This window comes from Scleropages formosus, chromosome 8 (assembly GCF_900964775.1).
Source record: "Scleropages formosus chromosome 8, fSclFor1.1, whole genome shotgun sequence".
In the NCBI taxonomy this organism is placed as follows: Eukaryota; Metazoa; Chordata; class Actinopteri; order Osteoglossiformes; family Osteoglossidae; genus Scleropages; species Scleropages formosus.
The window spans coordinates 23,672,463-23,687,283 of record NC_041813.1 but is presented as its reverse complement, the minus strand read 5'-3'; the positions used below and the strand labels follow the sequence as shown (position 1 = coordinate 23,687,283).

Genomic DNA, 14,821 nt, shown 5'->3' with positions numbered 1-14,821 from the left:
AGATTTCTGTACTGAATTGCAGTTGTGAGATATCATTGATGTTTGTGTGGTAATGAGGTATAATTTACTCTCTTGAGAGGTTACTGCCTCACTGATAAACAGGACTCATAAATGAATTTGTGAAATTTATATTTGGAATTGAGCGCTTCTCAAAGTCCCCATTTCGACCACTGTGTCCGGACCCCACAGGTATCATCTGTGCTGTATTGTTCACAACTTATTATAGACATTCTTTAAGAAACTGATATTAGCAATCAGCCACTTCACAGAATTTATTAGAAACTTTTAAGAAAACCACAAGTTTGTAATAGATTGAGATTTTGTTGTTACTGAGCTGCCAGAGAAAGTGTGTTCTGTTCATTTTTATTCATTTTAAAAGTCAGTTTCTTTAGGCCGATATATCCATTGATGAGCCGCAAACATAGTTGTTGTGTCCACAGTAGCCCATGACTACTAGTGGAGCTGGCATTGAGACACTGTGTTTGCTTTAAGTATGAACATGGAACACCAGGTGGTGTAGTGGTTACAGCTGTCACTTTGCTGTTGGAAGGCCCCGGTTTGATTCCCTGCTCCTGCTGCATTCCCTTGACCATGATACTTACCACAGTTTGACAAAATGCAAATTGCTCTACTGAAAAATAGTTTAATAGTTGTAAGTAGTTTTAATAGACAAATCTGAGTCCCTTTAGAGAAAAATGCCAGCTAAATGAGTAAGTAGTAGTAATAATAATGACGACGATGATGATGATGATGATGATACAACAACTTGGTGTCAGCACTGTAAGTATTGTTTTTAAAGGCAGAAGGCTCACTGATGACCGCCATGATGTACTGGGCATGTAGAGCTGCACCTTTTTTGGCACCGTAAGCCCAAACAGTAACTGGGTTTTGTTTGTTGGTTATGATTAAGAAAATCATGAAGAAAGACTTCAAATTTTCATTTAGTAAACAGGGTTTATTTTTCTAGACACATACGTTAAACATTGCTGGTCATATTTTTCTTGACAGTGGTATTTTTGAATTTACTTTAAAATACCACTCTAGGTGGTACATCTGGAATGCAAATGTTTTTCCAGGGTGCCTGAACGTATTATGGAAATTTGTGTTTGCAATTAAAGAGATTTAAAATAAATGTGAAATTTGGAGAGACACTTAAGTATAAAGAGAGCCTTCAGAATAGTTTTCCAAGTGTAATACCTTGGTTAAGGATATTCAAGCACATACATAGCTGTTTAAACAACAGGTTTCTGCAAATGTGCAATTTTGCCATTTGCCTGTGTCCCATATGATTCAGGATTATGTGGGAATAATCTGAATGTGTTACGTTAGATTTGAAGAGTTCAGAGTCAGTGTTTGAAGTTGCCGAAGGTTTCAGCTTGTCAAAGAGACAGGAGAACGGGAGACTCAGCAGGAGCCCACACTTCATCCCAAATGACTTGTAGAAGAAAATTTTAATGAGGCAAATTTTGAAGCCAAGTCAGTTAAAGTTTAAACTTACAACAGGATTTGCCCTTAAAAAGTTTTCAACCGTTTCGGACAGGGAGCAACACCTTGACAGGCTTGAGCTCACCTCAAACGGCTTTGTCTTAATGCATCTCTGTTTGCTCTCAGTGGAACCTGGACAGTTTTGTCTTCAAAACCATTATCCCTTTTGTTTGTGCTGGTCCTTCAGTTTGTATCAGAATCATATTTTGAGGTTTCCCTCCTTCTGCCTGTGCTGAAATCTTAGTTGTTCTCCCTCCTCTCTCTCTCCCTCTCTTTCTTTGCAGGGCCAACAACCAGAGCTTCAGCAGATGAATCCAGTCACCCAGCATGCACCTCTTTGTCCCTCTTCCTTTCCTGTCAGTGGGCTTAGTGGGGAATGTTTTACACTCTTGTTAAATGGTATAGTTTCTGTCATTGCAATAAAAAAGATGTATATTACAAAACTGGAGATGTCTGCTTATTATTTTGTCCTGGTGCAGATCTGCTGGATGTGTGTGTCCAGGGTTTCAGTTCTTCTAATCCCAAATGTCACCAGTGGTTTATGCTCACTTTTAAGGGTTTCCTCGTTGCAGCCGCAGTCAGTTCACAGCACTCAGTCTCGGCAACAGATTCTTTAGTTGCATTTGTTTTGCATGCAGAATTTGTAACTGCAAGGCTTATTTATCCATGTCAGAAAAGCACGAACTTTGGGAGTGTTATTCCAAAAGCTGTGGCTGAAAAGGAAGCTGATACCTAGAAACCTAGATTTATTTAGATGTGGTTTTAAAGAAACATTACACTGGCTTTGAGGAAGGAATCTATTAAATACCTGTCTCTCCATCTGCTGGTGAATTTTTTTTTTTTTTTTTTTTTTTATTATTTTTATTAAAAACTTGTACATCACCTTGCAGAGAAGCATATTCTAAATGAATAAATGTACTACGTGTGCATCCATGCTGTATTTTCAAAGTTATTGAAATGTGTTCAGTGTTTAACAATGATTTAGTTCAGTTTTTTTATGTACTTACACTTTTTTCATTACTGAGTTTCAAAGTCTTTGGTAAATATAGTACTTAATTTTACAGACAACTTAAAAATACAAATGTTGTGTGCCAATGCTTGTTTTATACTGTCATATAAGGTTCTGTTCATAATCTTTCACCTTCTGCACATCTTCCACTCAAGGAAATGACAGGAGAACTGGTGTTACTTTGTCTCTCCTTTCATACACTGCCAGAACAGAAAAAAGTATGCGATCAAGTTTAATACTGCTGTCACACACAAAGTAACCAAACACATAAATAAGAAGGAAAGTAAATGCTAGCAAGTGAATGAACTGGTAAACATGTAAATGCCAGAGAAGGGAGGAGTCAATTGCAGTGGTTCAGGGTGTGGTGGGATACAAATAAGGTCAGTTCCACACAATCATTGATAGATCATCCCCCTTGCAGAGTGAGGACTCATTGTAGAGCCTAATGGCCTCTGGTAGCCCCTTGAAACCAGTCTTGCTGAAAGTGCTCCTCTGTGAGCAAAGGTGGGGGGGAAGGCATGTCCATAATGGACCAGAGTTTATTTAGTGTCTAGCTTCACTCTCAAAGCCAGCCTTCATCATTAGCTTATTGACCCTATTGGGATCACCTGTATTCATGCTGCTGGCCCAGCATTCCACTGCACAGCACGAACCGATTGGTTGAACATCTCCAACAGAGTCCTGCATGCTCCAAAGGACCTGAGCCTCCTCGGAAGGTAAAGGTGACTCTGCGTTGGCAGTTCTTCTCCAGCCTGTTTTCCAGGTGCACCCCCCTTCCCCCCGATCCCAGTCCATCAATTCTTACCAGGCACACGAAACTCTTGAGCCTCCTGCAATCCACTGCCATCTCCTTAGCCCTTCCAGCATTGAGCTGTTTGTTTGCACTGCTCACAAAGGCCTTTATTAGGTTCCTGTGCTCATCCTCGTGCTTGTCCCACCCAACAATCATTGTCACCTGAGAACTTCTACGGATGGTATGACTCAACATTGTATCTGCAGTGAAGAATAGAAGCCCAGCAGACCAAGAAGGGAGGAGCTGGTTCTCATAATATAGGTACAAAGATATTCATCATATTCAGTGCAATACTTAAGAGTCAAGTAGGTTCCATTTACTTCAGTACTGATTCTGTGGATCCTGATTCTGCTCTTTGAAAGCCATCACAGAGTTCTAGTAATGTTATGGTCAGTGTGTGCTTACAAGGGTCAAATTCCTTGTTTTATTAGTGTTTAATTTCATTGACTGTTCCACCAATTCTGTTCTCGTACTGTATAGGGTGCCAGATCGTTTCATCTGGTATAATCTGTCATTCACGATGTGTTGTTCATTGTGAGCGGTGCCTAGATGGGAGTTGTTCGCTAATTTCCTGTCACATATGCTGATCAGCTTAGCGGAGCCTCAGCACAATGCTTGACGGACAGGAACGAACTGTCCGCGGAAGCTGGAGAGGACCGATAACCTCTTTATGTGCGTTCAGGACTGGCCCGGGTCATCTATTGTGACCGCCGTCAGTACATTTCAGCAGATCAAAGCCACACACACGCAGTATGCAGCAAAACATCCCAACATTAATTAGACATTTATTTTCCAAATGTGGAGAGATGGCAAATTGTCATTAGTTTATTTTCTTTATTGGCAGTTTACAGTAGACAATGAACAATACCATAGATCCTTTACGCAACCCCCTTCGCCATCCGCACTTACCTGGAACTAATAAAGTATAACCTTTAAGAAAAAAAGGAGAGATGCCATGTCAAAAGCCTCTGGGCAAGAGGGAAGTGCAATATGGCTTTCACCAGCATCGCTTCGTGACTTTTGCCATTGATAACGATAATTGTGGTCTCATCCCCTGAAAGTACACTGGAGAACATTATGGAACCTCATGGAAATGTATGAGACATTGATAAACGTAATACATTACACAGTGATGCAAAAGCCCCCAGCTTCAGTTACAGTTGACCTCAGAAGCTTTTTTGACAGTATTCTCAAATCCAAGCAAATAAGTCTGGAATAAGACTGCAGTATATAAATGTAACAGAATACACTCACAAATAATTAGAATTTTGGTAATAAGATGTAAGTAAATTAACTAAACACAATGATGTCATATAAATGCTGTTGAGAAATATACTAATATAATAATTAGTTGATTATACAATATAGAGTATACAATATTTGATTACATCAAAATGATGATAATCTATGTATATAATATATATAATTTAAATAATCCATATTTATATATAATTTTGTATAATATATAAATTTAATTATAACAAACATTACAGTAATGTAATGGGGCACAAAAATTGAAAAAAAAATGAAAATGATACAGAGATAAAAGATGCCTGCTGCTTTTTAGATCACTGTCTGCAGGCAGATTATTGCTTTTCCACTAATGTATTAGCCAATAATAATATTGATTTCTACTTTTAATTGTTTTTCATTAATTGCATTTTTAGTTCGCATTATGTTAGCAGAAATTTCCATGTAGGTTTGACATCATCAGCAAAGTGACTCCTGAGACAGTGATGAATACTGCAGGTAACCACAATAAGAGCAGTATTTGTGCAAATCATGTGCAAATCATGTGCAACCAATGGTTCAGACATTATATTAAATTAAAAAAACCACTAAGACAAAATATCATCAATCTGGGCTCCTGTACTAGATCTGAATGTTTTTTAGAAAAGAAAACAGATTTTTTTGGCCAGAATCAATAGTTAATAGGTTATTTATATATGAAGAGCCAAGTACCCGTCGGTCCAGCAGTGTGGAGCCCATATAATCCAATGCACAGAAGCGAAGTGGACAGCAGACTGTCCGGACAGTCCTGTACTGTATCATCGCGGAGGGCAGAGGGGCCCATCTGTTTCCTGTTAATGCTCTTAACCTTGTTGGAAGAGGACATCATGTCCACATGGCTGGAAAGTGCACTGCTGCTACCGCTGCTCCTCCACGCACAGCAATGTGAGCTCCACCGGTGTGCTCGGGAGGGACAGAAGCGTTTGAGCCGCCTTTATTTACTTGCTTGTCGGACTCTTGATGAAAGTGTCCTTCTGAAGCTTTCTGGTGCCTCGAAAGCATTGGTGTCAAATTGGACATTTGAAGACAGGTCCACTTCTATAAGGACACCGTCTGCAGTACTGGATAGGAAGGAGAGGAGTGAGTGTGGGACTCACTCCTCGAAACAACACTGAGAGGGTAACAGAAGAAATGGTACTGTAGCGTCCCGCGCTTCTGATAGGCACCCCCTAGGAGCAGGACCAGGGATAGGCTGTTAATAGCTGTAATGAAGAAGAGACTACTGGGAAATGTAACTAGTTTACATTTACATTTGCTCATTTATATTGATTCATTTAGTCGACGCATTTCTCCGAAGTTAACGTACATCACAGAGAAAAGAGGTTTGAATGCAGACACGTGATTCTAGGCTACAGTCAGTTTGTCACATTCCACCGCATGAACCAGAATCCATCACGCGAGCAGCTGCTTAAAAAGCGACTCCAGTTGTACAATTTCTTATACAAACTATTCAACAAACATTTACACGCTTATCATGTGCTTAAGAGATGGGGGGAGGGAGTCTGAAAGAGGTGAGTGTTGAGTCACTTGTTAGATATAGAGAAAGATTCAGCAGTTCTGAGTGACAGAGGGAGGTCATTCCTCCACATCAGAGACAGAACCGAAAACCTTCGTGCATTTGACTTTGGACCTTTTGTGAGTGGGACCACCAAGCTGGCAGAGGTGCAGGAGCGTATCAGTTTGGTTTGGGTGTAGCAAGTGAAAAAAATAGTTTTGCAACCACAGAGAGGTCTATGAGGGCCTGGAAGGGGATGAGTACCTGTTACAGGTGGCTGAAAAAGGGGAGGAATAAACAGCTGTCACTAGCCTTTGCTTGAGGTTCTTTTCAATAAAGAAGGCTCCGCACACCATTTGTTGTATAAAAATAAAAGAAGCACTTTAGTCAAGTCTAGGCACTGGGTAAAACACATATCAGACCTTTTGCTTACAGAGAATTTTGTTGGAAATCCATGTGTTTCCATTTGTTCTGGAAAAGGGCATGTTGACTTTTCTTGTCTCGTGTCGCACTACTTAACCCTAACCTTAACCCTAAGGTAGACCGATGTCAGTGGTTTCTCCTGTGTCAGTCAGTGAGGGAGCGGAGTGTTTGCACAGAACCTAAACTCCATCCTGGCATTCCCAACTAACTGCCAGTAGTATGACTAATGGAAAGTTGCACGTTTTACCATTTGATAGGGCAGTCCTCGAATGATCGAGCTGTGATTGATCAGGAGTTGCTGTGAGGCCCACGGCTTCGTAAACAGTGTCAAAAAAAGCTCTCAGTTGGACTCATAGGCAGAGCTGCATGATGAGACAATGTCTTTTCCAGACTGATCTCAAGATTTAGGGGCTGTGGATTCTGGTTCACGCTTAATGTTGTTTATAAATCTCCTGACACCACAATACATAGAAGGCTCAGTGGTCTAGACCTCCCCGAAGGCTTGATTCCATCTGACCACTGAAGGTCATCCCAACGATCCCAACTGCAGCCAAACAACGTTGTTATAACACTGCAAAATCCTCTTTCAACGTTTATTCAATGTGCCTAATTTCTGTGCAAACGCCATACCCCAACACAAGAACCATTTCTCCTGATGAAGGCAAACTGATGATCAGGAAAACAAGCCATGATATTGTAAGCTTGAGCATGACATTCTTACTGTATTTTCCCAAAGTAAATTGGGCTTCCAAGGAAAAAGGTCTGTAAAACATTGACCAACGCTACACTGCTCGTGCCAACCGATGAATAAAGTTGCAATAAAAAGTTGATTTATAAAACACTCCGGTTTGTGTTAAGTGGCTGCTCTCCTCCAGAGGAATTTTAACATGTTATTGTAAGGCCTTCGGCTGAAGTTTTTTCTGCCTCTGGTTCCGTTGCTGTCTTTAATGGCCCTGCTGTTTTCCAGCTGTTGCTGGAACCCTTCCTAACTCAAACTGGCTTGAGCGGCGCCCCTGAACAACTCGCTTTTGAAAGGGTCCTTACTTTTTCCCCCTTTTCGCTCAGGCTTCGTTCCGTACTGCGGGAGGAGGATAACGGTGAGGGTTTATTTTTCCTTGAAAAGCTCGAACCGTAAGTTCCCAGCAACTGTGTATTTATCCGGTGTCGGAGTGCGCCAGTTCTGGGCGACGGACAAGGTGCTAATGGACGCAGCTCTTGATCCAAATTATTTTTATCTCTAGGATAGAGGGGAAACAAATAGCAGAGGGAGAGTTGACAATATACTGATAGTGACTCCTTCAGCTCAAGGTGTTTTTCCTTCCGAACTCTGCAGCGAGTCCATGCATTGTGATTCTACCTCACTTACGCACGAGAGCTGAACGTGTGTCCGGCAGCTGACACTGGACACCACTGGTTAATGGGCATGGTGTTCCTCATAATGCAGTTTGGTTGGAATTTCGACAAATTGTTGGCAGGACCCGGAACACTGCATATAAAACTGTGTCTGGAACTGGGGACTTAATGCATCTCTTGGAGGTCATTTTTTTGATCCCACTATATTGGGTTTTTCACTTATTTGGTGCACAATGATTAGTTCCACTTTTAATCAGCCCGGATTTTCATTTACGTGGTTTGCAACATCTGCTCTGACGGCTGGCGGTGGATAGGTTAGGGATGATGACTTGCAACGTACAGGTTGTCTGTTTGAATCCCAATCGTCCCACTGCTCTATTGTCCTTGAGAAAGGTATTTATCCTAAACCTTTCTCGTGTAAATACCCTGCTTTTTAAATTGTAAACAGTTATAACAGCTAATTGATAAATGTATGGTGTAACTTAATCTGGGCAATAGGTGGTGTAGTGGTTATAGTTACCACCTTGCGTTAAAAAAAAAAAAAAGTTTGAATCACTGCTTCTGCTATAGTGCCCTTGATCAAGGTACTTACCCTGAACTGATACAGTATAAAATGCCTAGTTGCATAAATTGGCAAACTGTAATCTTTGTAAGTAGTTTTGTATATAAACCTAAACTTGTAAATAAACTTGGAGAAAGGGGTCAGCCAAATCATGGTTAGTAATAATAACAAGCAGACTCTGGTCTTTTACGTGTTTTGTGTATTTTTGATTAGTCTCATTGGCAACATCTAATTCTTTTCACAGCAGATTTAATTTACTGAAAAGATCAGTTAAATCCGAATGTTGTGGATGTTGACATTGCTAGCGGTTCATAATGCTAAAAAACTTAATCTGAATGAAAGAAACTCCAGGATTTTGTGCTTTATGACATTATATTTTTACTTCTACTCAAGTAAATTTTTGACACGTACTTTTATTTGAGTACTGAGTGTTGGCTCCTGCACCCATTTCTGCGTATAAATAATTGAAAGGTCATTAAAAAAGAAGAGCCTGCAGCTGTCAAAGAGGTCCTCACTATTACCATTGAATTTGAACATGCAACGGAGGTGCGTCCACTGGACGGGAGGTGAGGACTTTTTTTAACCGGCGTGTCCTTCCAGTCCCTCCTGCCTCAATATTGGTCACAGTTCACAGCTGGAGGCCAGACGAGTACGAGTCTCCAGCTCATTTTTCCAGAAGGTTTGTAGACTTGGAAGCCTGGCCACCATCCACTAACCAAAAGGGTGGAGGCCATGTGTCACGTACAGACGAAGACCCTCTCAGAGCTGGGGCAGAACATGCCAGACTGTTCTAGGAATGGGGACTGAACAAATAAACAGCCTGGCTGGCGTCTGCGTACACATGTGTATTTCCATTACCTTGTGGGGACGTTTTCCTTTAAAAAGACGTGTTGTGAAACGTGTATGTCGTACACCCCAGCGATACCTTGGTTGGGAAGATGGTGCAGAAAAACAAATGGGGAGAATTTTCCATCTCTCCATTTGTCACCATCGCTTCAAAATACACGTGACAGTTTAATTTTTTGGACACCTTGTCAAAGGCGGGAAATGTGAGGTGCATAACTTTAAATTCGGCAACTTTTTACCGAACACGTCGTGCCTCGGAGGGAAGCGAATCAAGAATGATGAAGCCACTCCGTAGGTTTTTCGGTACTTCTGAGGGTAATATCTCCTGTGGACAAGATAGTGCAGGTAGGAAGGCACCGGTGTCTGGTCTGTCAAGGCTCTTCTTGTCAACTCCATCACCTTTTTCACACAAAACATGTGGTTACTTGTTTTGGCATCATGTGATAACGATAATGATCCGGTCAATGTCTGGTTGTCCAATGCGAGGCCCAGAAGCACAGGACAGGAGGGAGTGCCTACCCCAGATGGGGCGCACAGGAAAACCTCACAAACACAAATACAAACACAGACACACACTTCCGGCATGGAAAATAACCACAGAAATAAATAACTGATAACTTTGGGCTTTTATGAAGGGAAAACTAATGATCTTATGAAATAATCCGACCGCAGTTTGCAGCAACATCGTCCTGACAAGTTCACACCTGAACCTAAGACTGGCAGCAAAATGAAATATCGGAAGTATGTAAAATATGTATGGCCGTTTCATCGTTTCCCCGAAAACTGTACAGTTCCCACCACCTCCTGTAAAGTTTGCGTTCGGCGTCCATTGAAGCCGAGGGTCTCGGCCAAACGATTCATAGTTTGGAGAAGAACGGAAACGGCGAAGGCCTTCGGCACATTTGCTGCTCTTTCGACGCGGAGAACAAAATGTAACGCGTCAGAGAACTGGAATTCGACACAGACAACTGCGTTTTACCCTGGAAAATGACTTTCCGTTATTGCGGTGAAAAACATCGCTCCTAAAATAATAAATATTTAGCGAAGCTGACTTAAATAATTGTTATTTAAGGTGACGCGGAGTGCTGAGCGCGTTCTGGAGAGAGATGAAAAACGAGCTGAAACGCGTACGTGGATAACATGGTTTACATGGTTTACGGCGGCCGGGCTGCCGTGTTGCCGCGGCTCCTTTCAGGGGGAGCCAGCAGGCGTCTGCCGCCGTGGCCTCAGCCAAGTCCTGGGATGTTCTTGCTCAGAACAAGTGGTATTAATGGGACTTGGCTTCCCTTGGCACGTGAGTCCTTTGTGCAGGAAAGCGTCTCCAGAGGCGGCTCTTCACCTCCCGGCGGGGAGGCGACCGCACGCTTCCCCGGCGCTGCTCCGAGGCCGGAAAACCGCCGACACCTACGTCGGCGGCCCGCGTTCGGCGCGCGTGCCACGTTCTGGGAGACATCGCGTTCGCAGCTAAGAGCTGTCATAATAAGGGACTTGACTCGGTTCGCTGAATTATTATGGGGAAGGAGCAGAGGCCGATCATTAATCTCAACAAAACGAGGAGGTGCTTCTTACATAGTGCTGTGGAAGAGCTTGAGTTTGGCGTAGGAGACAGTTTAGTGTTTATTTCATGGCGTGCCACTGATCGGGTGTTTGGTTCAAACACGGCACTAATAATCAGCGTGTCCTTTAATGCATCCATAATTCAAGAAAAAAGTAAACTGACAATTATATACAGAATTCAATTTACATAGGCTTGCATACAATGAAAAATCGTTATAAAGGCTTTTGAAAATATGTCCCCTCCCACATAGACAATGGACTTTTAATAAATTCAGTACAGTGGTACTTTTGCCCGGTTGGGTAAATCTCAACACAGGTCCCGTTCCTGGTTACCGATTCGGAGCAGTTTTAGATATAAACACAAAGAGAAAAATTCTTTAAAACCAGTATTAAATCAGGTTAACAGGTTTTTAAACCCAGGTTTTGCCAGTCACTGGGACACATGTGGTATGTAAAGGTAAAATGGGAAAATTAACAATGGTACCATGAAACATTTTAAGAATGTGTCAAAATTGGGCCATTTGTGTACTTATATAGCAGTATGATCTGCGCTTAACTGACTTGATTCTCTAACCATAACCTTTTCCTCTCATCACATCCTGTAGCACAAGACAGAGAACCATTTCCACTTTATTCTATTCACATGCGGTCATTGCCCAGTTAACGTCAGCGCTGGGGACTGCGCTTGTCTGCTGCTTGACCGGTTGGGTCCTATGATTAGTACCGCTAAGTTCAACAGTTGGGAAATGACAAAATAATTATTTTAGCATGAATATCTTCAAATTTAACAAGGCGCACGTGTTTCACCTTCACCGTGTTCGCTGTTAACGGGGCAATGACTGTACCAGATTAACGAATGAGTAATGGTTACAATGGTTACATGCACAGAGACATGAGCACATAATAAAAGTATTTATAAGAGAGTGCGAGACTGGCAGCACGGAGGGAGGGAGAAAGAGTTTCCCCAGTGTGAGTCCATCAGATGGGCCACAAACCCCTCCGCAATAAACAAGAGCATGTTCAATGTTGCCAAGAATGCAATACCTATATACACAGTGAAACAGAGCACAACGCAATGACTCACAAAGGCGGGTTCAGTTCGTAGCAGAGTTGTATTTAAAGTGCGTGTTTCGTGTACAAAAGTACAGCCGCGCTGGGCCGCGCTGTTAAGGAGAAGGCAAACATTTATCTCATGTTCAAATGCATGCTTTTTAATTATCATGTGTAAATATAGGAGTTCATAAGTGGAAATTTCACATAGCTGTTTTGTGAAGCTCAGCAATAACCAACGCCTGTCCTACAATGAGTTACTGAGAAAATTTGCTAAATAAATACATCAATGCAAGCATTGTGTGTGAGGGAAGAGATTCGTAAAGAACAAGAGGAGGAATGTTTTTAAAAAGTGGTTCGTTGAGGCAATAAAGAGAATGAGAACTGATCGAGGTGCAAAGTTACAGCTCAGATATTCAAGGCCACACAGGTTACTCACTACCTGCGTCTTGCTGTGGTCACACACTGTACAACAGAAGGATTTTCTTGTGCTGCCTAATTCCTAAAGTGAAATCGCTTATTTTCCTCTTAAGCCAAGGAATCACAATCTGCTCGTTGCCTGAAACGTATAAAGTGGACAGAGCGTCGGTGCCGAGAGGGTCGGAGCAACTATTTACAGCATCTTTTTTCCCCAAGTGACCACGTTCGTTCAAGCGTCACGACCTCCTATCCGCTCCAGAAACTTTCACCACATTCTCTGATCATCTCTTCTATTCACAGATCTTCCTGTAGCGAAGTATGTACGCTGGCAAAAACAGTGGTACTGAATGGAGTTATTTGAACCGTAAGAATATGTTGACGGTTAACATGCATGAATGCTACATTGTATAATATGGCTTTGTTATTTTTCCCTCTAATTTCACACGTTACTGACGTTAAAACAATACTAATATAGAATAATAATAGTAATATACGGTTGAAAATATTTTCATTTTACTTTGAGAATTATATGTCTGTGTATCTCTGTCTATTGGTGATGCACTTTTCTTTACTCGGAATTGCACGCTTTTGTCCAAAGCAAAACACTTGTATCCTAAGATGTTTACAGTGATTTACCATTGATACAACTGGGTAATTTTTACTGTATCGATTCGTGGTAGGTAAGCTGCTTAACATTAATGCTCACGAGCCTCCAGCGACCACGCTAGCGTAGGAGACAGGCCCCCTGCCGCAGAGACGAACGAGCTCGGGCGCGAGGCCTCCGCTCGGTCTCGACCCGCAACGTTCTGTTTAAACTCTTCGGAGGAGTCGGTCGCACGGTAGCTAAGACGCAGGAGTCAACGTGGCGTCAACCTGTCCAAATACACTTAACGTCCTCCTGCGAATATATGACGGCGCGCATGGAGCGCAGCTATCTAACAGGGATAATATTTAGCTCCGGAGCGTGCCCAGAAACTGCTGCGACCTCAGAGCTATTAATACACCGCGTGTGCAATTATGGAAGGTCGTTTTTACACGTCTGGTATCGGGACGACTGTGAAGCACAAGAGACTGCCTCTTGCAAACTGAGAAGGTCATGTGGCTGAGTGGTTAGCAAAACGTCTTTAGCTTCAGTTTTTGGCTTCGGTGAAACTAAGATCTGTCAAAGGTGTCAAGAGACATAGGAAGCTCTTGTCGGATTCATGTGGGCAACGTGGCTGGTTAGCGAGGTGCTGCTGCATTCAGTTATACAGGTAGTAAACGAACATGGGAAAAAGTGGCTGACTGTGGAGCGGTTGTCAGACAGCTGGGTTTGAGTGAAGGAGATCCAGGGTTTATATCCCAAGCCAATCCAGGTGAAGTAGTACCTTCCAGGTAAGTGTAATAAACCCATTCTGCTAAAATATACTGTATGTGATGAAGTGTCAGGGTGAAGCAGTTAGTAAGAGACCATATCGGAGTGACTGCCATTATGTCTTGTCACTAGAGAACAATAGTTGATTTAACAGTTTTATACAACAGGCATAGAAAGGACTCACCACAGGGCATTTTTCTCCCTTTGTCACATTCATTCCAAAGTTCCTCACATCTCCATCCCTCACACCATAAGATCCTCAAGTGCTGGCACCACAGGCTCAGGTGTACGATCAATACTTATCCCCCCCGGTACAGACCTTTCGGTTGGGAGTCAAGCTCCATGCCTGTTACACCACACAACGGGCCCCGAACGAGGCCTTCTGACAGCTCAGTTATTCCTCTACAGCTCAACGCTTCAAACGGAAAAGAAAGTTAAGATACGTAAGGAATATAGGAACATGGTGCTAAGACTCAGACTAACATCCCTGAAAATTCACACCAGCACCCTTACATATAGAGCTATAGAGCTACACATGGTCATGATTCTTAGGCTTTTCAACTAAACCCAAGGGGAAGGGCCACATAACTAAAAAAAATACTCAAAAGTAAATTTACTTAAATCTGAACACGGGGCGGGATGCAGCAGCAGGTTTGGCCAGGTCCTCTCTGGTGAGTCTGGGGTTCCAGTCCTGCTTGGGGTGCCTTGTGATGGACTGATGTCCTGTCCTGGGTGTGTCTCCTCCCCCTCCAGCCTTACACCCTGTGTTGCCAGGCTAGGCTCTGGCTTGCCGTGACCCCGCTGGGGACGAGCGGTTTCAGACAGTGTGTATGTATGTATGTGTGTGTGTGTGTGTGTGTTTGTGTGTGAACACAGAGGGCTTGCACCAGCAACCCTAGAAATACAAGCATGTGCACACTGACATGATGCTAGAGGGCCTTACAACCTTGTACCCACACCCAGAAGTAAGAGCCAGATTGCTGAAAAAAACTCCATTAAGTTGCTTAAATAAATAAAAATTATTTATATTTAAGAAAAAAAAAATATTTTAACAGTCAAGACTTGAACGAGGGACCCCATAAATACATATAGGGAGTCTTACCCACTGCACCACAACCCAACTGAAGCAGTAAACCTGCCCTCAAGAGTCGGAGCCATATTATCCGAATGCTGCATCGGCCTTG

At 42.5% G+C, this 14,821-nt stretch overlaps 1 protein-coding gene across 1 annotated transcript in view; it reads left to right on the top strand.

The window, feature by feature from the left end:
• The window catches only part of psmd1 (proteasome 26S subunit, non-ATPase 1), a 39,051-nt gene extending 37,123 nt beyond the window's left edge, over positions 1–1,928 (top strand). The window contains exon 25 of the mRNA XM_018757352.2: positions 1,770–1,928. The gene's annotated coding sequence lies outside the window, so the exon portion shown is untranslated. The remainder of the gene's footprint in view (positions 1–1,769) is intronic.
• The last annotated feature ends 12,893 nt before the right edge of the window (positions 1,929–14,821 follow it).